This window comes from Anser cygnoides, chromosome 24 (genome assembly GCF_040182565.1).
Source record: "Anser cygnoides isolate HZ-2024a breed goose chromosome 24, Taihu_goose_T2T_genome, whole genome shotgun sequence".
Lineage (NCBI taxonomy): Eukaryota > Metazoa > Chordata > Aves > Anseriformes > Anatidae > Anser > Anser cygnoides.
The window spans coordinates 4258367-4282261 of NC_089896.1; the positions used below are offsets into that span (position 1 = coordinate 4258367).

Consider the following 23895-nt stretch of genomic DNA (forward strand, 5'->3'; position numbering starts at 1 on the left):
TGTCCTGCGTCAGTTTATTCCTTGTATCCATTAAGAATAATTACGGCTGAACAATTTTTGATGCCTGTAACCTTCGCAAGTGTTGCTAATGGCATTATAAATTGCTCCTTGTCCAATGACTACAGTCTGAAGCTTAATTCAAAAGCGCTCTGTCAACAGGGCTGATTTTTGTGGTTAATGAGTGCGTTTAAAACAACAGCCTCGGCTCATGCATCCTAATGTCGATAAGAGGATGTGGTTCAATAAAGAGGCTTGTCCGTAATAATTAGCAGCGACAAATGCTCCGGATTAGACCGATCGCAGCATTAATGACTCTGCTTTCAGCCCCTTACAGGAAAAAAAAGTTTCCAGCTCTAACTTTTGGGGGCTCAGATTCAGCTTTAGGGAACGGACTTGGACAAGCCAGTGCTGTGCCTAGCTGAACACCGATTTTGGCACACGCCGTGTCAGTGGAGCCTCTGAGCAGTCCAGGACCTCTGTAATGACTCTGATGGCCAGAATCAGATTTTTTGAAACCTCTTCTTGCCAAAAGCTTAGCACTGAGTGAGTGGGACAAATCTGCTTTCCACCACGCGTAGGGTGTGAGCTCTGTGCAGTTGCTTGTAGCCGCGGTGGTATTGCTGTTGCTTTCCTGGGACTGCCTTGTTCTGCAGAGTTTGGTTTTGCCTCTACGATACATGAAATCGGTGCTGGGTTTACAAAATACATGAAATTGGTCTGGATCTACAAGTACATTTTGGTGAAAGTCATGAATGATGAAAGCTGCGCACTGCGATGCCAAGAGGAAGATGCGCTGAGACCTTTCTGTGGTATTAATGAGACGTGGGTTGGGACGTTTGTGTGTTGAAGTCTTCCTGCATCACACACGGCTGCTTCGGTAGCAGCTGCGGTGTTTGCAGAGTAAAGCGCTTCCAGCTGCGGTATTGCAGAGCGCAGACCTAACCTGAGCCGTGCACGGGGAGGTCTTGGTGGTGGAGAGAATGCGCTGAGCCGTACCTGCAGGGAAACCTCAGGGGGCAGGAGGAGGGTCAGAAATCAGTGACAGTGAGCGTGTCAGCTGGGGAGGGGGATGAAACAGGATTCCTGACACACAGCGTCACTTTGTCAGCTCCGCCAAAAGCCAGGTCCTTCAGACAGCCTGGAAGCTGAGGGATGTTCTGCTAAATCCGGTCACTTTTTTTCTAAAACATACCAAGCTAAAAATAGTTTTAGATTTAAGCTTTGGGGATTCGCATGTGTTTTCAGGATATGGATTCAGCTCCACCTCACCAAGAGCCGTTGAGCTTCATTCTAAGTTGCTTAAGGTTGATGATAACAGCTGAAAGGCCTTGCAGCCGAGTATTGTTACACCCATCTCAAAAATACAAATCCATCACACAATTTAGAAAGTAAAAATCACCACACACAACTGCATGAAGTATATTTTTTCATCCCTTTAACTTAAAAACTTGCAATACAGGTAGTGTACAATACAGGTAGAAGTCTAAAAACATGAAGAAAAAATAGTGTGCAAAATACGTTTTCTTCTGTTAGAGCCAGAATGGCTCGATATCTAAATAAAGCTGGAGACTTCTGTTGGGAAATAGTGTTTTGGGTTTCTTGGAAAAATGTTTTCTGATGTGTTCCTATCAAAGGGCTATGTAAAAAATCCATTCTTGAAACTACAAATTGCCAGCAATTGAACATTAATTACTCTTCTGTAACTGTAAGTGAAGGTGTATCTAACAGACACAGATAACAGACAAAGGAAAACAGATGGATGTATCCTATTTTGATATCTAGATACTTTTTTATTTTTTCCGTTTTCCTTGATATAAAAATGTTCCTTTTAATAATGACATGACTTAATACTTCAAAAAATTGTTCTTGTTTTGCCACAACAGTAATTAACCTATCATTATCTTTGCATTTTTACCACATTGCTTTTCTCTAATTGGGATGTATTTAAAACATGCAATACAACTGAAATACAGATTAAAAACTTTTTCTGAGGATATTTTCCCAGGAATGTTCTTCCACAGTATTTAAATTATTTAACCAAAGCTCTATTGGCAGAACAATGAATTCAGTATTATTTTCCCGTACAATGAAAAGAATCTTCTTAAAACCGCAAAATGATCGATCAGAGTAAAAACTCTGGTAATTTAAAATAATCTCTCCAAAATGTGCTCTGAGAGTAGGACATATAATGCACTCTGGTGCTTCTCTGAGGTACGTGAAGGAGTTACCTTAGTTTATTGCTTTTCCAATTTTTCTCCCTCCCTCACATTTCTTTCCTTTTTCCTTCAGAGCTTAATACAGAAAAAGGAAATTGCAAGTTAATAAGAGAGAGGATAGAAAGCAGAAAGGCAGCTGAAGGGGTAGGTTCAGAACCAGTCAAGTCAGTGGGAACCTCTAGACCCATTAATAAAATTTTATTAAAGAGGAGAGGGAGAAGAAGAAATGAGAATGCGAAAGACAGCAGATCTAAAAGCAGAGAAATACGGGGTGGAAAGAATCATTCAGATAAGAGTAAGGCAGCTTGACAAAAAAAAAAAATCACCCACAAAAAAAAACGCTCAAGGAACCTGCTTTAGTGCTTGGTAGAAATGTGATAGTCTGAGCAGCAGAAATATCTTTTAACTATGTGAGGATTGTAATGTGTTTACCTGCGCTTCCTGTGTCTTGTTTCAGAAGAACTGCTGAATAATCTTTGTCTACTGACTTGGTACGTCATTCATGACTTTATATACCTATGATTATAACGTATTTCTCCTCTGGTGCCTCCATTCCAACCTGAAGAGGTTTGTCTGTTTAGTCCCTCCTTACGAGAACTGTGGCCAGTGTCTCTGATGATCACTTTGTCCGACTTTACCTTACCTAGTTCTAAGGTATGGGCAGTTGTGTCCTTCTTGAATCTGTCATCCAAATTAATTTCTAGCCATCTGCGAAATGAACTTTGGCATAAAGTACCAGAACTTCATGGTGGCTGCATACGCACCATGGGAAAACAGCTTTTGAAATAGGAGTCAGCTGAAAGGTAAACTGCTGTGAGCCTCTCTGAAGGTGTTTCCCTCTGACAACTTACAGTAAGCTTTCACAAAATACAGAATAATATAGGATAAATACTAAATTCAAGCAGTAACTTATTTTGATTCTTGTGTATCAGAATAACATATATCATCATAATTTTGGCCTGCTCAGCACAGACTCCAATCTACCTGTAATGCGGGGTGTCACAGAAAATCAGACAAGAAATTCTCTGTTGTTTTTATTACGGTACCGTGCTTTCTGTGTCCTGGAGTTTGTTAACAGTTTGAATCTTTCAGCAAGCATGTAGAGTTACTGCGTTAGTACAGTGTGTACTGAGAAAAGTTTGTAATCTCACATTGGAATAGATTCGTTCAACTTCAAAATACCAGGATTTTTCTGTTTTCTATGGAATTCCCAAATGCCAGAATTCTGCATTACTGACTGTGACAAAATGGTTATTTTTGTTAGGTCAAAAGGTCTGGAATAGAGTAGGCTGAAGAAAGCGATGATTTTGAATGCCACGGCTTCTCTCTTCTGCACCTGGAGGGGAACTGTCTGGCCGATCGGCACGTGTGTGTATGTGAAGGGAGAGGGCTCTGAAACCATTGCTTGTCCTTTGGGGTGAACAAAGAAGGGAAATTGGTAGAGTTAAACTGTTTTAGAGGCAAAATGAAATACTTATTCCAACTTGAGGTATTATTTTGCTCTGCCAGTCTGTAAACGCCCGTATTTCTTACACAGGGGCTGCATATTTGCTTTATCTGGAGAAGGTAAATCTTCCTTAGTTTTTGAGTGAGTCGTTGAACTGTTTCCTGACTTCTGATGTCAGCAGACAGAGGTAGGACTTGTTACTGCTTCTTCTGGGAGGGAAGTCTTCACTTGGAGTTCTTTCTTGGACGAATAAGTTAACACCTTCCAGAAAAGTGAAACTCTGGAGACCAGATACTCAGAGACTTTGCTGCCAATCAGTGTAAGCAAAATTAGACAAATCAGTTCTGTGCAATGAGCAACGCCTGAAATTATGCCCCTGAAGAGCTGTTACAGGAAGGAATTTACTTATCGAGGAAAGGTATAAATCCAAAACTGACAAGAAAAATGAGCCCACTTGAATAATCAGTGGAGAGTACAGGCATGGTCCAGCGCTGGAAACAGGAAAATAATGTGTCCTTCCTAAACACGCCGAGTTCCCTTCGTTTCCTCCTCACTGGCTCGCTTAGCAGACTTTGGAAGACCTTTGAGATCCAGTCCAAGGTGTGGCTGCTTTCTCTGGAGGTTACAAATATTTGATCATCTCTAATATGCCGTGAGCATCTTGGCATAGTATTTCTGAATGAAAAAGCCCTGCACCAGTCAGACGAGAGGGCTTGCTTTGTGCTGCTCCGGCGTCCCAGCAGCTGCTTTCTGCTCTGTACGTGTGGTTTGCTGCTAAGGGCTCTTACCCTGCCCTTTTGCTGGAAAAGGATTTATTTTATTTAATTCCTTTAAAACCAACCTGTAAAGAGCAACCTTCAGTGAGTATTTGATTTTCACAGTACTTCTAACTGGGAACAATTACCAGATACTCTGCTTGTTGCCGCTTTACTTTTATGTCGGGCCTGGTCGACGAGCTCCTGTAGGCCCTCGGAGGAGCTCTGCTTGTGAGGAGGAGCGGTGAGGGGAAATGTGGCTGGATTTGGACAAAGAGGGGTTTACATGGCAGTCATGGCAGTCGGGGGGCTTTCTGTGATAATATAATAAAAAGATGTGACCGAAAGTGCTGCAGGTAATGTCTGGAATACCCTAAAACAGAAAAGGAGCAAGGAAAGCCGGGCTGAGCGCCGTGGAAGTGCGGGCAGCCGTTGTGAGGGCCGGGCTCGAGCAAAGCCCTTGGGCTGTGCTGGTCAGGGCTGCTCCCAAAACGCCTTCCCTGGCACTCGCTCGTTTTGGTTTTGTTGTTTGGTCTTTTTCTTCCCTTAGCAAAAATGTCAGCTGAACGAAGGGAAGTTTTAAAAGGACAGTTTTCTGCCTATAAAATCATTTTGACATGATTAACTGAGCATCACAGATAGTAACCCATTCATTTAGTGCTCTCTTCTCAAAGTTAGCACTTTGGAGTGGCATGCTGTGGCTAATACCATACAAATTGCTGGAATGGGCAGTTAAACGTTGAGGTCAGAGGTTAAATGAACATGGTTGTTTATGAGGACACAGCCCGAATCCATTTGCATTTTAATATTCTTTCTGTGAGACGAAAAACCATTTTGAGGACAGCTTGTTTGGAAATCCCATTAACAGGTTATTTATGGGACTCATGACTGCATGACCCTTAGCCTTGTTTTGTTAAACATGAACTAGACATGAATCAGATGGGCGGCTGGGCTGCTGCTATTGTTTTCCATAGCATTAAATGTCATTGAATTCAATTATTCTGAATCTGACACTTTCTAAGTTATTACCCTCATAATGCTCAATTTTCCTTTTTCCTTTGTCAACCTTATTATTTCTATCTGCTTTAAAAAGCAGAGACACTTTAAAAAGGCCATTTCTTCTCTTATCACTGATCTAGGTGAGAATGGAGAGCTTATCTTCACAGCTTTTAAATAAATAATTGGGAAGACAGTTTGAAGAAATTAGAAGATTCCAGTTACTATCATGGCGCATTTGAAAGAATACAGAAGTCTAAAAATTCTGTCAGAGTAATAAAATTAGCCATGTAAAGGTCAGGTACGAAATGTTTGGAAAGAGGGAGGGCTTTTAACCCTTTTTGGCAGGAGTATAAAACGTTGAGTGATAAATTGGACTAAAATTATGATGCTGCTATCAATCAAAATGTGACCAAACTTCATAATTCCAAGTAGCAGATGTATTACAAAACAAGTTTAGTTTTTATGCCCTCCGACAAAAACTTTGTCCTAGTAGTGTACCTTCCATGTTCTTTTCTTGGCTTTTGCTCTCTCACTGTTGCAGTATTTATGGTGCTAGGCAAATACTCAGAGACCTTCCGGGCTTTTTGAAGGCAAAAATCGCACCTCCAGAGTGCACCAGCTGATAGCATGTCACTTCAACCCAAAGTATATTTTGACCAAGAAGAGCTTCTGTAGTGCGCGTAACTGGGAGCTGAAGTGGGGCTATGCAGATTTGTGAAGGGTAAGACCACGATGACCTGCTGCAACCGTGCAATCCAGTTCTTACACACAAGCCTAAGAATTTCACTTGTGTAGTACACGTTTGAACTATAACAGGTCTTCACTTAATTAGGGGAGAAAAATGGTGAAGAAATCTTTCAACCTGGAGAAGGAATTAGAACTGAAATTTTTACTGTATTAGCTAAGGGATACAGATTGTGTAAATTCAGCTTTTTGCCACTTCCCTTCGGGATACCTGACTGGGTACACACACGTGCACTAACTTCAAGAGTTTTTATGGACTCTGACTGAACAGGAAGTGTTTTTATTTTGAAGAAGTTGGTAATGCTTATAAAGAGAGCATTGAAAACATATAAAGGATGTAGCAGAGTTTACAGAGAGGAAAAGTTGTTTCCAAGTTGTTTCGAAGAGATCAGGGTTCAAATGCATGCCAGATTTTTGTTTTTACAAAGCAGGATGTTTGGGGATAACAGGCATAAGCGGCGTCTAGATCTCTAGATACATCTGGTCAATATTCTGTTCATCACTGCAGGTTTCATACTCTGGTTTACAGAGCAGGAGCAAGCCCGTCGTGTGAGATCTCCTCCGTGCATAGGATTCCCACACCTCAGAAAAGAGAGCAGGTTTCTTCAGTCAGAGGTCTGTACATTTATATATACGTGTATATCTGTCTATATGTTACGATGAAGACTGCTTACTCTGAAAATCTAGCTGTTGTAAGAACAGCTGACATCCTCTGACGAGGAGTTTGCAGTCACGGGGGCTGCTGTTCTGCAGGCTGCATGTTAGAAGTGCTGTGTTTCTGCATGCATCTTTGTATCTGCATTCTTCCCTCTCTCCCTCCCTCTTTCCTTCCCTCCTTTTCCTTCCTTTCTTTTCCAAGGTTAAAATAGATTTCCAATATGAATTGACCATCAGTGGAATTCTTTAGTGGTTAATTTATTCTTAATAGAAACTGATTTTTTTCTGAAGAAAAAGGAACAATACATCTTTAGAACAGGTTTGTAAGTGTCATGATTTTTCTACTAATTTGTACTACATATTCCCCTTTTTAAATGTTAAATTACCTCATTGTATCTCTGAATATCATATATACTTGGGCCTGAAATTAAGCTTGCTGTATAGCTGTCAAAATGACCACAATTTGCTGTATGAAATGTCCTGATTGCATGTGTAATTCAAAGCAATCCTAATCTCTGTATAAACCAGGACAGACTGCTTAGGGGCAGAGTTTATGTATGCTGATTGGGCCTTCAGTTTAGCTGATAGTGAATACACCTGCATGTTGAAAAAGATGCATTACAGATTTTCAAACTCCTAAATGCTAAGGAGAAGGGAGAAAGAAGGAAAAGAAGGAAAGCTGTTCCATGACAGTCAAGGTTCCAAGAAAGGCCAGCGCTCAGTTTTTCATCTATGTGTTTATTCCGAGCTCTGCTGAAAGCTGCCTCACTATTACCTCTGAAGTGAATGTATTCACATACCAAAAATTGTCTTGCAAATATGACTCTTGGTTATAACTCTTGGCCTGTCCCATTTCTTACTGAAGCATGTGATTTCGATACTGAAGATGAATCCCATTAGGAAAACTCCGTCGCTGAAAGTAGCCCCATCCTGAAACTTTAATACTGCTCATCTTTCTTAGAAATACTTGCTCTTAGGTATTTTAGATATTCTGCCAGGAAGGAGCTAGCCATTAGGGGTAGTTGCTGTAAGATCTCAGAGATAACGGTCTTCAGAGTTACTGCATTAGTCTGTGACACGGTCTGGAACATCTTGTGCTGTCATAAATGCTTGAATGGTGTTAATTCTTTCCTGTATGTAGTTTGCTAACAAATCAGTTCTATGGCACAGATACATTTAAGTATTTAATATTCTTTATTTAATAACTAAGCCAAATGCAGGGCAACACAGGCAACTGATATGCTGTAAATAAAATATTTTTTTTAGTTCTGAAAACTGTTTCAAAAAGGCACATCTGCATGGGCACCACAGTGGAGCAGCGTATATGAATGCACACAGGTTCCGTAATGTGAGGCTTTGTATGTTTTGTTACAAACAACATGCACATTAGGGAGAGTTCCTACATAAACTGCATTTCTTGCAGTTAGTTGTATATTGTTTAACGGTCTGAATTCTGCCACTGTAGACTATAATGACTGTCCTCTAGTGTCAATCATGGTTAGTTTGAAGATTAAAAAAAAAGTCACAATGAGTAATTTACTCAAAGAATTTAGGCCTTACTTCTGCCTGCATCATATCTATGAGCAGATCATGATTTCCTGAAAATGTTACATAACTAATACTCTTCCTTGAATATATTTTGATAATATTTTTAACAACCTTGAGAATAAACCATCAAATTTGACCTGTAAAGTTTAGCTACGACTGAAGTTGTTATCTGTCATAAAATTATTGCTGTATTTTACTGAATGAGCACAAAGTAGTTTCCCTTAAATGTTTCTTGCTCATGAAAATCCTCTGTTGATTTTCACAGAAGCCTCTGTGTGGATTGGAATTTGCTTTTCATTAATAAATGATCCTCTGAAAGTTCCATTTTTCCAGTGTTCATGAAAAATGAACATCGATAAAAATTAACAGTTTATAAAATAAAATATCCTCGTGGAAACTTTTCTGTAATTCCAGTTGCTGAGTCTTCCCCATTAAGTGACTGCTTTGGAGCCAAGCTGAACTGGTTAATAAGTATTACTGCTTCAGGAGTTGCCACAAGTCCAGAAGCTCTGTTCTGCGTGTGGATGTAGCCTGAGCTAACAAGTTGGAATAAATATGCATGGAGAAATGACAACCATGCAGAGGTCTGCACAACAGATGAGTGCAGTTCAGTAAACATGATTCCCATTGCCTGGTTTATTTAGAAAGATGTGCTAACCTTTTCTTTACGTTTATTATTACTGAAAAATAGTGTTTGTACTCTTTTCACACCAATAACGCTTTAAAATTCCTCAGTGAAAACTTTGGAAGCTACTAGTATATATACAGAGCGTTTCATACGGTGGTGTACAGCGTGAGCAGATTATAATACGTTACCTAAAAGTAGCCAGTAACCCTGGCTGACTGGACACAGCCCGCAGCAACCTGCTATGGTTAGTCCTGCTTTGCCTCTGTTTGCTGCAGATGCTCTCGAGGGGCTCCCAGTCCAGACAGAGTACGTTTTTCCTACATGTTTGCATCACTCCAGGAAATTCCTCCCATACACGGGTGACTGAAAGATACTCGTCAGCGGTGTCGTTCCTGCAGAAGGCACCTTTCAGAGATCGCAGCTGCCCAACCCCATGTTTTTCACGGAGATTCCTGTGCAGATCTGCTCCCAGTTGTGGTTCTCTTCCAGTGAGAACTTGTTCTTCCCCTGATACCTGTACAAGAACCCAAGAAAACACGTTAAAGGATATTGGCAGCTCTGCTGCAAATTCTGTCGTCTTTTTCATGTTCTGATTTTATACCTTTTGGGTATTGCATGCATAAACAAGCCAAATACGAGCATTCAGAAATACACAAAGTGTTTCGCAATGAAGCATTTAGCCCCAGAATTTTTATGCTTTGTTTTAGATCTGGACTCTTAAGAGGAAATAGCTCTGGAGTATTGTTACGAATGCTTTTCCTAATGTTTAGAGATGAAAAATCACCATAAATACATTCATCAGCATTAAAAAAAATTGCTCTGCATCGATAACAGTTTTGATATCTTGTTATGGAAGAAGTGTTTTCTTTTACTTCATTAAATGTGCTTTAGATATTTTTCATTAGCTTTTGAGTTTGGTTCGTTTGACATAACAAAGAGTTTGGCCAACCATCTGAACAGGAGCTGGAATACAACCTGACAATTTTTTCCCAGAGCAAGCTTTTTCATTACTTGCTGGAAATTTTGCATTTATTCCCCAAGCTTCTGAAAGTTCACAGAAAATTATTCCCAATTTCCTCAGCTTCAGTCATATGGTGGGAGCTTCTGGTTAAATACATGTGCTTAATAACAGTAAATAAATTCTGACATTTTATTTTTACTCCTGAATAAAAATGTTCATCATGTTGGTGAAAATAAGCAATCACATTCTATTTAACGGCGAAAAAGAATTGTACATATCACCCTGCAGGAGCTGAGGAATCTATTTTCATTATAACAAACATTGATTTTGCATTAAAAAGTCTCATTATTTGAGATAATGACTGTTGGGTTTCTTAGTTATTCTTCTGGTTCCTAAATCATTAAAACTGTAACTGTTAAAGAGCAAATGGGAATGCAGAAGACCTCAAACTGTATTCAAATCCACTCTCGTTTTTTGCCTTTAATTAAAATCGCAATCGTCTTTAAGGCAGATACGTGCTATCTGAAATTTTTCTTATTTATTTCAGCTCATTTGAATGGCAACTGTATTTCTGCCTACAGAAATACCACTGAACCCGAATGTATTGATTTTAGGATTAACGGCGGTCGAATTAATACGTGGGCTCGTGGGGGCCTCGCTCATCGGGGCGCGCTCTGGATCCCAGCGGCGCGCTCCCTGCAGCCGGGGCAGGAACCCTCGTTCTGGCAATTAGGAAACGCAAAGCAAATCCGGGAGCACGTGCGTGTGTCACAATGCACGCTCCACATGCTCCGTCCCTCGCACGAGTCTGATGTGGGGTCTTGTTTGTTTTGGCAGAGAAAGTGCTACTTTGAAGAATTCTGTTGTTTTTTTTTTAATCAGGCTGCCAGGGAGTCTGTCCGTCCGTCCATCCGTCTGCTCCTGCCTCTCCCCTTCCCCCACCGCCTTCCCGGGGAGCTGTGGCTGCGTGGGCACTAATGTATTCCGTATAATGTTAGGGGCTAGCTGCATGTACCTTCCCACCAACAGCCCTATGAATTATTGACACGAGGGATGTTCCCTGGTGTATACTTTTCCAAGGTTATACTCTCTGATATTAGATATTTATTCGGCATAAGGTAGGGATAAGAACCTCATTGCCACATTATGTCTGACACAATCAAGTTTTGGGGAATTTCAACAACATTAGAAGATTTGTATAATGTATTCTTTTAGAGACAGAGGCTCAGCTTTAAACAAAGCATAATCCCTACTGCATATCATTTCCAACCTAATGCAAGGAGAAGAAGCGGGACCATAATGCTATCTGCATCATTTCCCTTTTGTGTTCAGTTGCAAGGACTATTCACCTAATATTCAAAATCCGTGTATTCATTAAATGGAACAGAATGATGGAAAAGCTAAAAAATGTAAGAAAAGAATGAAATAGATTTCCATGAAAGTGGCATAAAATTGAGTTATTACATCTAGATATATGATAAAGTATTTGGAAATAATTAAATAGGTGATATCCACAACCTTTTCCAGTTCTTGAACGCTGCAGTTTTTATATTTCTGATGCTAACAGTATTCCTAATTCCTTTGAATCAAATATTGGTTATTTTTATGTTTCTACTATCTGTAACAGCAGGATCTTGTGAACGCTTCATCCCTTGTGTCACCCAGTCGCTCCTTGTCAGCCGCTTTGTTAGCCTCAGCCTCTGGGGTTTGTGTCCTGGCCAGTGGACCTTTTGTACTCCCTACACTGTACTCTTAGACAATGGGGAAAAAAATAAATCTTCTGTGACAAGTTTACTTAAAGGGACACTATCGCATTAAATAACTGTATAAATATATCTACAAATAATATTATTCCTCTGGAAGTTTTGGAAGAAAAATGTTTTCCTCGGTTCAATTAGTTAACACCCTCGTCTGCTAGCGACGCAGTAATTGTGAAAGTCGTGTCATTTTTCACACTTCAGGCTGTTCTTTACCCAGCGCTTTTCAGAAGCTAGGAAAACAGGTCAGTTATTTTACCGTTTGTTTTTAGTCAGCATTCGGGATCTGAATGTTGTGTGCTGCCCCAGTGGGAGACTGGGATGCAAATATTTTAAGGGAGCGTTCAGGCTTAAAACAGACGGTTCTATTTCTAGTGAATTGCTTATGGAAAGAAGCCAAAAAAGCATATTTGCTAATGATCAGTATTGTAAGTTAAAGAACATAAACAAATCTGAACATTTTTATGCAATTGACCTAGTCTTTTCCAGCAGAAATTCTTTTAAAATAGGGCATCCTCGTCTCTACCTCGTTCTTCTGCTCCTTTTTATTTTATGTAACTTTATAAATTTGCTTAACGTAATTATCTTTGTTGTATAATTCAGCTGATTTTAGTGAGTTAATGGAACTGGAGTGTTTTTACAGTCATCCTAGTGTCTACTGTTACTAAAGCCAGCTATTTATAAGTGGTTCCAGTTATTTGTTTGTGGAATTCTTAGGCAGACTGACACCTCAAGATAAAGACTGAAGAAAACGGCACAGAGTTGCATATTTAGCAGCGATAATGCTAGCTAAGTAAACGTGCTGGTAGAGAAAATACTGCCTAATTTGTTAGCTCAGTGTTTAAACTATTTTCGTAACTGAGATTTTGGTAACGTTTCTGCAGTTCCCTCCCCTCCCCAGCACTCAAATGTTGGCGTGCGTGCGCGCATTAATTTCATGCACACTTTTCAATCAGCACGTAAATGTTGGAGGAATCATCTGGAATAGTAGGAGAAACTGTGACAGCGGATCCTCCAGATTTCTGTACTGCCGAATACATCTGTGTGATCGTCATCATCACCGTGTAAAGTAATCTGCTGTGGGTAGCGGCGTGCTAGGAGGCTGCAATTCTCAGCATACAGCAGCTCCTGTAAGTCTCGGTAGCTTGCACGGGGATTTCTCTGGTGCTGTTCCTGTGCTTTCAGCTTTTCCCTGAATCTGACAATTAATCACGCTAAGGGACACTTGGAGTCAGGGTTCTTGTTGTTGTTTTGTAATATTGTTTTATTTTGTTGTAAAGAAACCCCCAGCACTGGGGAAGGGACTCAGGAGGTAATTGGATGCTAATGAATGGAGGACAGATGCCTTACTAGGGAAAAAAAATGTTTCCTACTCTCTTATGATTCTGGGGTGCATTCCAGTAGGTTTTTCCTGGTGTGTATTTTAGAAAACCCTGAAGTTGTTACCTATTATTTACATTAACATACACATTGCCCACTTGAAATTTGGGTCCCGTTGTGCTGGACATTTTACTAAGGGGTGTGTGTGTGTCTGACTCCCTTGACGTAGGGAGCATACAGCCTAATGGTGTCTAAAAAAACAAGTGGTGAGGCTGACCTCTTCCTAGAGTTCTGCAGTACTTTTGTGGGAAGCTTTATGAGCATTTTTTCCTTATCTTTATTGCTCTTTTGTTGGGATGACCTTAGCATTTTTAGACTCAATTGAGGAATTGTAGTTACATTTCTTAGCTCTGAGGATTTTCTGTGTCATATAAAGCCTCTTGATGCAACATCCAACAGATTTTGAGGAAGGCAAGGAGACGACAATGCACGGGGAACCTCCTGTATACCCGCAAGAAGTTCCTCATCTACCTCCTGTTCTCCGTCCTCAGAACGTGTGCTGCTAGACGCCACAGGTCAACGTGCAAGTAAGAGCTACATGTCACAAATGCACAGTCACAAATCTTTTTTTGGGCTCCATAGGACTTTTCTTGCTTGTTTGATGGTAGCAACAGTCCTGCACCTTCTGGGAAGCTCATTCCTCCTGGCGTGAGCAACCAGCTAGGTCTTCACCTTTGATGTCCAAGGAATGCTGCAGGTTCTGTTGGTGGCATCCTGGTTGGTACTTTGCACCCCTGCAGTAATTGCATATTAGAGCAGAAAGCTCGCCCTTCTCTGCTTCGATGACAGAGGCAAGTTTCAAATATTACCTAAAATTACATCTTAATCCTCATTTCCAGATGCAGATTGCAGTCATGTTCTCCGACCTTGTACCACAAGTCAGAATTGCTTGGCACTCTCTTGTAGTTTTGTTTGAGTATTTGCTTTTCTTGGCATCCTTAAAAGTTTGTGACCTTTGTCTTGGGATTTGCACTTGTAATCATCACTTCTCAGGTGCCTGCACAGTCAGCTCTTGTGTGGCTTGGGACTAGAAACTTCTCTGGCTTCCATTCTGGAGTGCAGTGTTCCTGAGGCTGGCTCATTCATGATTCTCATCTTCCACTGCAATTCCTTTCCATCCTCTTTGGCTGTATCCTGTGGTGGTTGTCTTATTTGTCCTGGTCCCAAGAGCCATGACCTTGAATTTGTACATGATTCTGAGTTCTCTGGACAGTCCTGTTAATCAAACAATGTTACCACCTTGGGAGATAACTTCAGACTGTGACCTGTGCTGTCTCACCTAAAGGCATGGATGTTTATACACATTTTTATTATCTCCTGTTGTGTTGTTGTAACTCATTGTTTTCTGGTGCCTTGGACAAACTATGTTAGAACCAGAACTTCTTGGCATAAGCTCATACAGGTTGAAGCAGTTTTGATGGGCTTCCCATCGAGCAAATTGATCGAGTTGTCTTTACACTTAGCTTACTAAGTGTAAGCTAAAGTGGATCAGTTCATCTAACCCTCCCAGTTGTATGGGTGCAGCCTTTAAGGGTTAGAGGTCTCCTGTATTCAGGGTATGATTTCAGAGTGTTCCTTGTATCCTTTTTCTACTTCTGTGATGTCCTGGGAAATTCCTGTTTATCAACTGCATGTTCATCAGTGCACAGTTTGTCAGCACAAGATATTGCTCACAGTGCAACTTGTAAATGACATTAAAAATTCAGACTAAGGATTCCTTATTAAATAAGTATTTCCCTTTCTTGGTGTCCAGAAAGTGAAAATTCCCATGTGCTGGAAATGTTATTTGTTCCAGGCATTCCACAAATCAGACAGCTATTTTGCTCCTGTTTTACTTGCACTGATAATAAATTTGATTATTTTAGCAAGGGTCTCTGAGCTCTGCAGAAAGGAGGCAAAAGGACTGCACTGTTGCTGTAAGCCTCATCTGCACAGCAGCAAAATTACTTGCCAAACAGAAGTCATTCAAAGTGTAATTGAGTTGCAGTTCAGAGAAGGTGCTTGGTCCTTGAACTTGAACATCCATGGTTAGCAGGAATAAATAGTAAAATAAAGAAATAAATAAATCAGAACAGCACTAACACTATTCACATGTGCTCGGCATTTTCACTTCAACGAGATTCATTTATGAAGCCTTTCTGAGAAGCACTTAAGCCTAAATGTTAACTTTACATCTGTGCACCACAGTGTGGTGTTCTAGGACCTGCTGGACTGAACATGCTGCACTGCAATTCCTCTAATGTGTGCTGGTAATTAGGAATGAGAATATTCCTTGTGCTTACAGGAGCACTTTCACCTGAAGATCTCTAAACACTATACAGCCCTGGGAAGCTCTTACTCTTCACAGCTGAGAAAATGGTGGTACAGCTCTAGGGTAGTAGAGGAAATCTGAAATGCCTTAGTGGGGCAGTGGCAGAAGCAGAATCGCTGTTTCTGACACCAGAACAGACGTTTGTAGTCGCTGTTTGATGTTGCTGCCCTAGTAGCGTTTGCTGACCCCATGTTCTTTGTGCTGCACTTGCAACAGGTGGGGTTTTTTTCCAGCTCTTCAACCCATAGCAAATCAAGATGCTGCCCTAAAGCAACAATTTTTTTCCTCTAGCACTGTGACTGTTCAGGCTGTGACATATCATTTGTTTTTCACCAGCACTATGCATACTAATTTTTCAGGTTAGCTGCTTCAGTCACCATTTGTAACACATGAGCATGCCACCAGGCAGCTGCCCTGCTGGTAGCCCAGTGGGATTTTGCAGAGTGTGAGAAAAATCTTACTTAGTCCATCAGAATCCTGCTTCTTTCTCCCAGCCTACTCTGATGAAAAGAGAGACGTGCTTGATTTGTAAAGGATGGTGAAAGGAACCAAGGATGCCACCAGGATACCAGGAACGACGTCCCTCTAAATTGTGATGTCCAGCATTGGCTTAGCACCCTTGTAGGCAGCTCAGTGGAGGAGATGGGTATTGTAGGAGAATACGTAAAAAATGGAAAAAAGTGTCTCTTGAAAGCACTTGGAGTAAGAAAGTGACCATCGGAATCAGCGACTTGCCACCCTCGCTTTGTGAATAGCCCGTGGCTTGGTCGCTGGGCCACGGGAGCCCTCGGCTTATCCACAAGTGCTCCCCTGTGCCTGCCTGGCTCCCCAGTCAGAGTTAATTCCCCTACAAGATACGTCAGCGTTAGCGAGCAGAAGGGAGTCGCAACTCCAAGCAGGCAGAAATATTTGTGTTGGTGAGGGGAAGGGGACGTTTATGCGTTTCACTTCCAGGAAAATATTTAAAAAGCAAAAAAATAGCCCCAGGAAATCCCGAAACAATTCTGTGTATCGCAGTAATGTAAAGCCGTGTGAAAAAAGAAAGAGAGAGGCTCGAGGCGCCGGGAGACACCTGGCAGAAGTAGCCCAAGGAATCAGGCGACTGCTCTTGAGTACAGTCATGTTCCCAACCTGAAAGTGAGTGGGAAATTAATAAATCACTTCTCGAGCTCTCAGTAATCAGCAGCTGATGATATTTCTCTGGGCCTGGGGAAAAGAAGCTCTCTAGTTGAAAAGAAAATTTGGGACAGCAACTGGGATAGCTTTCCTGAGCTGGCAGGAGACGAAGCGTGCCTGCAGAGCTTGTCACGGCCGCGTCCTGCTGCCAGGAGCTGCGCCGGGATTTGCCGTCCCTCTTCCCCTGGGGCCAGTGTGAGAGCCCGGTCCCTCGGCCTGCCTTTGCTGCTGCTGGCGCTGCTGCTGGGATCCGGGGAGGGAAGGGTTTGACTGGTGTTTGTAGAGATTCAGGACCAATTCAGAGGTTGTCAGGGTTTGACCAGGTCTCAGGGACCTGTTGCAGGGCTTAGGTTTCTGCCCGGGGCTGGTTTGTGCCAGGAGCCCCCAAACTTGGTGCCTCAGACCTTGCAGCCAGCTGATTGCCGGAGGGCGCACGCTCGGCCCTATTTCATTTTAATAGATCTCTTTTAGGACGCCTCTCCCTGACACCAGACAAGGCTGTGAGCAGACAGCAGGTAATTCTGCAGGTGTGAAATGGAAGGAACTGCAGGAACTGAGCCGCCCGTGTAGGGGAGCGCAACTGCTGCCCAGCTCCAGGCTGGGGGAGGAATGGCCTACAAGAACTATGAAAGCTCACAGCAAATAAAGGCACAAAGATAAATGGCTTTTAACTACCCATGAGCAGACACAGTCCTTAGTAACTCCTGTAGCCTGCTCATCGTCCTTCACATTACAAAGGAGAGCCAACAGCACCTGGGAGTCACGGACTTGAAAATGCGTTTGTAGGATCTGAGCTGGGTAGCGTGGGCCAGCAGTAGAAGAGGACTCGGAGCGTGTTTCTGTTCGGTGTCACTGGAAGGTGCACACACGCTGGGCATTAGGAGCAAGCGTGATTTTAACTCTGCATTTTTACATTTGTCAATTTCTGTCACAACATGAAGGTTATTTAAGTATAACTCCGCCAGAGAATATTCAGCAGAATGCTGTTCTCCATGGAAACCCCCTTTTTTCTTCTTCCTTTTTTTTTTTTTAGGGGAACGATATCAGATAATTTGGATTTATTGTGTCTTTTTTTGCAGTTTGTAACTGATCTCTTGTTTCTGGAAAGCGTCATGTTTGTCCTAGGTGTAGTTTGGAGGAATTAGGCTGAGCTCTAATTTACACTTGTTTAACTACAGATGCATCCCCACTGCTATTTGTTTATCTCACATTTATTACACTCTTCCAAATTCAACTTAAGCACTCAGGGGCTTTTTCTAGTAACACTAATGGAGGAGAATAGATGCATTATATGTGAATAATGTATTATGATGATACAATTTGGGTCTCTTAGCTCTAACCGAGACCAGTCCTGCCTTACATTATTTATAATTTACACACACCTTCCTTAACATTTTTATGTAAATATTTAATACAGGAAGTGAGTTAACTCTTTCATTTGGGAGGTTTCCAGTCAAAAACCAGAAGAGAATGTAAGAGGGGACGCAAATACCTCACCCGAAGTAGGCAGATGGCCAGGCTTGTTTATTTACAGAAATTAAAAGAGAAACCTGATGGATTACAGAGGCAAAATGCATGCTGACATAGCACCAAGCCCCTTCTACCTTCCTCCCTCCCAACTAGTCTTATTAAATTGAATGAATGTTGACTGCAGCGAGGATGCGTGCGGCTGCCCGGCTGGTAGCACTGGAGACGTGGTGGTTTTGTTCTTCATTGTTTTCAGGCACATTTTGTCTTTGGGTGTTCTGCTCATTTCGTAACAAGAAATCCGTGAGAGAAAGGCAGCACTGGGACTCCTCACACAACACAGGAGACTCCCGTTCTTGCAGCCTCCCTAATATGACCAACAAAAACAATTAGTGATTTCTGGGGATCCCATGTCCTGATTCACTTTTTCCCCGACTTTTTAAGCTGCTTTGCCACTCATGGTTACTTAAAAGCTGACCCAGAAATGATGAGGACGAAGTGCCTGTGTAGTGAAGTCCTCTGGTATGAACATTGGCATCGAGAAACGCGAGAATGGCGGAGGATGTACTTCTTGCTGTTACGTGCTACGGCTGCATTTAGGACTCAGCTCGCTTCACATCCCCAAGAAAACCCAACAACGTGTTCCTCAGAGCTGTACGGCAGCTACATACGTTGTACAGAAGTAGGCAGACAGTTCAGCTGCTTCGGCATCAAGCTCAGGAGCTCTTTCACCCTCCTGGAAGTGGTTCCAGGGACCCAGGCATGAGCGCTGCTGGCCGCCTGCTCCCTAACACCCAAATTGGTGCTGCCATCGAGCTCGGAGCTCAGCATCTGTTTAGGGATGGAATTAACTATCTTAATAGGAGCGCAAACCTTCAGCCTTCTGAGGTTAGCCGTGTAGATGGTGCCTTTAATTAAAGCTAATATTCTGCTGCGGCAGAAGGGCAAGGCACCGCTGGAGCAGCAGAGCCCGGGCGCAGGCCGTACGTGGGCTGGGGCGAGGGATTTCACTTCCTCGTTTCTGCTGAATTAAAGCCCAGGAACCTGGGCTCTGCGCGGGTGAGTTTCAGCGGTGGGGAGCAGTGTGGGAATCGAGAGGGGAGCAGAACACGGGCAGCATCCTGCCCTGCGAGCAGGGAAAGGCCCAGCGAAGCCGGGCTGAGGAGGCGCTGAGCAGCCGTGCTCCGTGCTGCCTGGCGAGACCTGACCCCAGGGAGGGTTTGTAGCAGACACGTGTTAGACGCTGCAGGAGGAGATTTAAGGAGCTTTCTGGAAAGCACTGTGGTCCTTCAGAATGTGGCTGTAGATTACCTTTACTAAGTGATAGTTTATTTTATTTTATTTTTACTGTTACGTACCTGTCTATTCCTGAAGCAGAGGCCGGAGCAGTCCCTCCTGTGATGACGCCAACTGCTGCGCTCCTGGGTTTCACCTAGGGCTGAGGCACTACACAGATCGCATTTTGGCAGCAGCGCTGGCTGCGGATGTTCTCAGAATCGGAGATTTATGCTGGCCGAGGGGGTCTGTTCAGCTCCCTCTCTGTTAACTCTGAGCGTGCACCGGGAGCCTGCTGGAGGGCAGCCCCCCGTACGGCAGGCGGGCACTCGAGTGCCTTGCACCGGGGGAGGCCGATGCAAGGGGTCAGCACCCCTGGAGCACAAGCACCTCGGCCTGGGAAAACCACCTTTGTGAGTAGGGTGCGTCTCTCTTGGAAGTCAAACAAAGTTATTCATGCAAATCCCATCGTTTTTGGTTGAGGATAGCAAGTGCAATGTCATGTGTGCACGCGCACGTGTGACAGAGGGCATTTCAAACTGCAGGTCTGTCCTGTCTCTTTCCCATCGCACCCCATGTTTCAGTAGGAGAAGTTGACTCAACTGAGTTGCTTCTTTTGCTGGATTTAAAAAAAAAAAAAAAAAAAGAAAATTAGCTTCAGGTCTTTTGAAAAATAACATCCTATAATTTGAGTCCATGTACCTACAAATTCCCAACAGGCTCTGAGCCAAAGAAATCCACAGATGAAATAAACATTTAAAAAGATGACTGCATTTTGAAATCTAAGAATTGAGTTATATACCTTTTTGACAGCTTCCTGAATCACAGCCCATACCTAAGATGAGTAAATAGGTATCTGGCCCTTTAACTGGGCTCCATTTCATATAATTAAAGACTCCCAGAATTAAATGGCCTATATGGAAAGTGGCTTTCAGTGGTCTAAATGCCTGAAGCAATCTCCTTGCCTGAGCGTAGAAGTGACACTGGCTTGCGGATCAATATCATCTCTGTTATTAATATCAAAAGCGCATTACTTTGTTTTTGCCTGGCTGCGTTCCAAGCCTTGGGCCCAGCTCGCGCTCAGCCATTTGCCCGGACCATAATTTACTTTCGTGAGTTTTTAAGGTATTGTTTTGTCAGGGCCAATCACCATGAAGTTATAAATGATTCTGAGGACTTGCACTCTCTGTTAGTGGCATATGCGGTGAAATTAATTTTTAAAAGTTTCACGTCAATTACTCCTGTCCTTGAGTTATGCAAGGGGACAAAAGAGCAGGGACTTAAAGACATGAGTGATATCAAACAGATGAGGTAACGACAAACAGAAACAGCAGCTTGGGACCAAATCAGACATTACACTATCTTTAATTGATGCATTGAATTAAACAATGCTAAAGCTAAATAAATATTGACCACTTAGCAAAGGACCCATTGATTTTTATGATGGACAACATTTACATCACATACTGCTCTGCTCTACAGATTTCGGGCCGGTAGCCTGTCAACTACGGCACGGATGCTCTGCAGGACTGCTTGTGCTGGTGCTGCCTTCCTTTCTGGTATTATTGAGGTGAACGTTTACAGATTCCCCCCCTTTTTATTTCCAAGGTTTGTTTATTTTTGGAGGTTAGCAGTGCTGGCTGCATTAGCCAGCAAATACCGTATTTTGCCCAGGTAATATTTACAATTTCGATATCGAGATGGAGTTTTGCAGTGACTTGTTTGGCTGCAGACCTCTGCCGTGGGTCAGGGCACGAGCTGTGTATTTTCAGCAAACATCTGCCTTGCTGCCGGGCTGAATGAAGGGAGGGCACGTGCCCGGTTTCTGCGAGGTGCCAAACGTTCCCTGCGTTGCAGCGGATGCTCCGCAAAGGCAGCAGCTCCCTCGCACCACCAACGGCCCCGTGCTGCCGGCTGGGAGGGACTGGTGGTGGTGGGCACCCTCAGCAGGGGTGACCTTCCCAAGGGCTCCCTTTGCTGAAGCTGACATGTTACTACTCACTCTATTAATATTGATTTAGTTACTTAAACATGCCACGTCTTAATGATACGATACCTACCTACTTTGGAAACAAACTCGGACAACAAAATAATTTGTTTACAGAGCAGGAGTTCGCATCTCTGTGTGTTAATGGTAAAGCTGCAGAGCTAAGCTGTATTAAATAATAAAAAAAAGCTGATTTTGTAGTTCTTTAGCTCGAAATGTGCTCCTAATTGTGAAAGTTAACTAAATGCCAGTGATTAGCATTTAATATTTTCATACGCACTTAGGAAGTCCTCATTACTCTGAGTATTCTCACTGAAAGGGAAAGTGTGAGGTCTCTTCCTGGCAAGACAAGGATTTCATTAAGAAGGACAAGTCTATGTGCTTAGTAATGCCAGCTCCGGTTACATACAGCTTCCTGTGTCTGCAAGGATCGCCAAGACACCAGTTAATAGGTTATTGTTTCAATTAGTCCATGATTACAGCTGCTAATCTCTAATTCCTCATTGTTGTGGCTCCTTTTGACTTCACTCCAGTTATTAAGAAGCATTTGGATTTTATTACAATTGACAGGAACTCCAGCCCTCTCCGTAGATAAAACGCTGCCTGTTGCAGAAGAAATTCAAAATTAATGAAAAGAGCCTTTCGAGTTTGTTTTTAGGGATTCTTAAAATTACATCATAAACACGGTGTAGAATTCAATTAAGCTGGAAAATTACAACGCTCAAGGGGGACAGACTGGCTTTCTTACAAAGATAAATCAAAATGTCTTTAATTAGTTTTCGCTTACAAACAGAAGGCTAGCTTTGTAAAATGAAAAACAAAATTGAAAAAACAAAACAACCCACCAACAAAGAAAAAGGTAAAGGAATTATTGATAACAGCAGGCTAGAGAGACACGAGGCATCCCCGTGCACACCTCCCAGCGCGGAGATCCGTGTGTCGCGTTGGGTTGACCTCGGAAATCTCGGTGGTGCGGTGTTGCTGAGCGCGTGGTGCAGGTGCTTGTCAGAGCCTCGACTGTTCCCAGGCTGCGAGCTGTACGGAGAGCAGCTGGGAGCACGTGGACGGCGATCAAGAGGGCGTGTGGCCGATCTCAGGTCTGCAGCTGGCTCAGTTTGCAAGTGGGAGTAAAGGTTGTAGAGCAGCAGAGAGCAAATAAGCATCGTCCAAGCAGGCACAGGCAAGTTTTCTACGTCTAGCGTTCACTCTGACTCAGTTTCAGTTGTTTTCCTTCTTTGACACGGTTCTGGGGGCTTTAATTGGTGTTTAATCAAAACTCCCCAGGTCTTTGACAAAGTTCATTGAAGGCTCAGGATGGATTTGCCTTACAGTGGAGACGAGCCGCCCTCCGTGCGGGATTAAGTTAAGTTCCCGGAGGGAGCCAGAGGTGCCCCCAGCCACGCACCTCCGAGGGGGCTGTTGGGATGCTTCCCCCTGCAGGCTTCAAAGTGTTTGCACCTGGGCGGACGTGAGCTGAGAGGTAAGTGATGGGAGATCGCGAGCAAGAGCACGGGAAGGGATCTAAAGGGGTGAAGTCTTAAGCCACGAGGAAGCTTGTCAGGATGACTGGAAGAACGCAGTTGGAGTTGCATAAGGCTTCTGATGCTGTGCCTGAGCTTGTAAATAGGGAGCGGTTGTCCTCTTGGAAACTTGCATCCCCTGCACAGAGAACCCGGCACCACGACGTGGGTTTGTTTTACATCCCGTGCAGCTCATTAGGGACGGTGGGCAGTTGATGATGGACACCTTCCTTTCCTGAGCTCTCCGCAGTGTGGGTAAAGAACATTGATGTGGGGCTGTTGTTCCCTGATGTCTTCTGACAGGAGGACGGGGCTAAGCCACCCCGCAGGGCTAGGGGGCCCGTGCTTTATGGACGCACAGGTCACCGGCTGGGGTTTACTGGGAGCGGGCTGACGGCAGCACTCCCGGCTGTGCTAACATGGCAGGTCACTGTCCTCGCGTGGAGGATCTCCAAGCCCGGACCTGCAGCAGAGGAATTTACATCCGTGATTAATTTTATTGTACTCGGAACTGTCGGTGAGAGAGAGAGAGAAGACACCGTCTTCAGAGCAAGTGCTGAAGCTCCCTGTGTAGCTCACAGTCTTGGTGGAGGAGCGAGACCGCTTCGCCTGTCGGGGCAGGGTAGGGAACACCAAGCACCGTCTGCTCTCCCTGCCCCCTTCCCAGCCTGCTGACGCCCCCAGATGCAAACATGGCAATTTAAAAACATGTAAAAATCATAAATGAGAAAGCAGCTGTGTACAGCTTCAGCAAAATGCTAAATTGCTGGATCACCATGGACTCTAAATGACAATAAACCTTCCACCTCTCATAAATTAAGCAGACTTTCAAAAAAATGATATCTACTACTGCAACTTTTTATGGATGTTTGGTAACTTTAATCATTTTGCAAAATGCAATTCCTGGTCATAAATTCTCTCCCAAGTACAGATTTAGGGAGAGCTAAAGCACTGCAGTGAGTTGATAGGTAAGTTTTAATCTGACAGTGCCAAAAAGTCTATTAGATTTATCCCGAGGCAGCGGCTGCCCGGTAATTACAACGGGGCAGACTGAGCACAGGTTCTCA

General features: G+C 43.1%; 1 protein-coding gene across 13 annotated transcripts in view; it reads left to right on the plus strand.

The window, feature by feature from the left end:
* The window catches only part of LOC106037988 (uncharacterized), a 129658-nt gene that overhangs the window by 3399 nt on the left and 102364 nt on the right, over positions 1-23895 (plus strand). For 12 of the 13 annotated variants that reach the window (XR_010826451.1, XR_010826457.1, XR_010826453.1 and 9 more), the window contains exons 4-5: positions 6670-6776; positions 20804-20891. The gene's annotated coding sequence lies outside the window, so the exon portion shown is untranslated. Of the gene's footprint in view, positions 1-6669; positions 6777-20803; positions 20892-22006; positions 22789-23895 lie in introns of those variants that run through there. The other variant, XR_010826455.1, reaches the window with a different exon arrangement.